The sequence below is a fragment of the Tenrec ecaudatus genome, chromosome 14 (assembly GCF_050624435.1).
Source record: "Tenrec ecaudatus isolate mTenEca1 chromosome 14, mTenEca1.hap1, whole genome shotgun sequence".
Classification (NCBI taxonomy): domain Eukaryota; kingdom Metazoa; phylum Chordata; class Mammalia; order Afrosoricida; family Tenrecidae; genus Tenrec; species Tenrec ecaudatus.
The window spans coordinates 113,786,939-113,789,593 of record NC_134543.1 but is presented as its reverse complement, the minus strand read 5'-3'; positions in this window follow the sequence as shown (position 1 = coordinate 113,789,593).

The window sequence follows — 2,655 nt, the reverse complement described above, 5'->3', positions numbered from 1 at the left end:
GATTAATTTTTAAAAGGCAATAATAATGAAAATTTAACTTTAAAAAAAGTATTCAGCTAAAGTAAGGGACAGGGTTGTAACAGAGAGTCACCTTAAGGTAGGGGATAATCTTAATAATGGACACATCAGAAGTCCCTACCCTGATGTCCAGGAGCCCTTGCCCTAACTTGGATTGAATGTAGAGCTGCCAATCAAAAGGTCTGTGGTTCAAACACACCAGCTTCTCTGAGGGAGAAAAATTGGACTGGCTGCTCTGGTAAACATTACGAAACCCTAAAGAATGATACCTCAGTTTTGAAGCCCGAAAATGGTGAGAACTGAACATATTTTTCCCAACAAGGGAACAACAAGTGATCCAAATCATGGTGAGGAGGGTGTGGGAGGCCTGGTAGGGCATGATCAGAGGTAATGTAACCAAGAGGAATTGCTGAAACCCTGGTGGTGATTGAGCATAATAGTGGGACGGGAGGAAAGTCACAGGAAACAGAGGAAAGAGCTGGGAGGCAAAGGGCATTTATAGAGGCCTAGATAAAGACATGTACATATGTAAATATATTTATATACTAGGATGGGGAAATAGATCTGTGTGCATCTATTTATAGGTTTAGTATTAAGGTAGCAGAAGGACATTGGGCCTCCACTCAAGTACTCCCTCAATGCAAGAACACTTTCTTTTATTAAATTGCCATTCTATGATGCTCACCTTCCCGACACAACCGCTGAAGACAAAATGGGTATATAAGCAAATGTGGTGAAGAAAGCTGATGGTGCCCGGCTATGAAAAGCTATAGCGTCTGGGGTCTTAAAGGCTTGAAGGTAACCAAGCGGCCATCTAGCTCAGAAGCAACAAAGCCCACATGGAAGAAGCACACCAGCCTGTGTGATCGGGAGGTGTCGAAAGGATCAGGTATCAGGCATCATCAGAACAAAAAATCATATAGTGAATGAGGGGGTGAGTGCAGAGTGAAGACCCAAAGCCCAGTTGTAGGCCACTGGACACCCCCTTATAGAAGGGCCTCGGGGAGGAGATGAGCCAGTCAGGGTGCACTGTAGCACCAATAAAAAATACAACTTTCCTCTAGTTCCTAAATGCTTCCCCTGCCCCCCACCCCCCGCCCCCCAACTAGCATGATCCCAATTCTCCCTTGCAAATCTGGCTAGACCAGAGGGTGTGCACTGGTACACAGGGAATCCAGGGCAGATGATCCCTTCAGGACCAGTGGAGAGAGTGGCGATACTGGGAGGGTAGTGGGAGGGCCGGTTTGAAAGGGGGAACCGATTGCAAAGATCTGCATGTGACTTCCTCCCTGGGGGATGGACAACAGAAAAGTGGGTGAAGGGACACATTGGACAGGGCAAGATATGACAAAATAGTAATTTATAAATCATCAAGGGTTCGTGAGGGTGGGGGAGCAGGGAGAGGGGGCGGAAATGAGGGCCTGATGCCAGAAGCTTAAGTGGAGAGCAAATGTTTTGAGGATGATGAGGGCAATGAATGTACAAATGTGCTTTACACAATTGATGTATGTATGGATTGTGATAGCAGTTGTATGAGCCCCTAATTAAAAATAAATAAATAAATAAATATAAAAGAAATCCTGGAAATGCAAACGATTGGTTCTGAGGCCCCAAAAGCACACTTATGAATTCATTTTTTCCAGGACTTCAACACAAAGTTAACAGTTCGAGGTTGTGGAAAGACCCCTAAAACATCTCAACACAAGCAATACAGTACATTGACAACAGAAATTCTTTAAAAATGCCATACACCAGTGTTTTAACACACTAACACCAGCACTATATGCTCTCTGAGCAAGAGAGACACTTAGACTGAAGCGTCTGCCCTTTGGCTCCGTCCAGAACAGGCAACCCCACGTGACTCACCCTCCGCTTGGACAGGTTTTTCAAGTCAGATTTTCTAACGGACTGCAGCAAAGCTATGAAAATGGAGATTTTTTTCAACTTTTGCTGTTCCAGTGACAGAACGTTCGAGCTTGGCAACAGTCGACAACAAAGATCTCTGTATATTCGAGTCACTCTGAGTTGGGACTCTAATGGACAGCAGTGAGTTTGGGGTTGAGTCAAATGGATTATGGCAGCGAGTTTGGGTGACACAAGGAGCCCTGGTGGTGCAGTTGTTAAGCGATCAGCTGCTAATCAAAAGGTCAGTGACACATCCAAGCAGTCACTCCACAGAAGAAAAAATGTTGACTGTAAATATTTTGGTTTGTTTGTTTTTCTGTCTGTAAATATTTTAACCTTGAAAACTCCATAGGGCAGTTCTACTCCGTCCTATAGAGCCGCTGAGTGTGAATGAACCCCACAGGCACTGGGGATCTTAAGCAGGAATGTAATGATATGTAAAAGATGAAAAAAAAAATTTTGCCATCTGTGATGCATGGTACTGTATTCTGGTTTAATGTTTATTCAAAAACGAAATTTTTCTTTCTATATTCATGGAAAATTTTTTTTCCTGGATTAGGAGATTTCATCTTAAGTAACTTCCCCCCCAACAATAGTCCTCAAGCCTGCAGTGGAAATCGCAAAGGTCCTGTAACTGAGGGTGCAGAATAGACAGGAAAGGGCGCGGAGAGAGGCGGGCCCACACACGAACTACAACTCCCAGGAGGCACCGCGCAGCCACAGACGGATGTG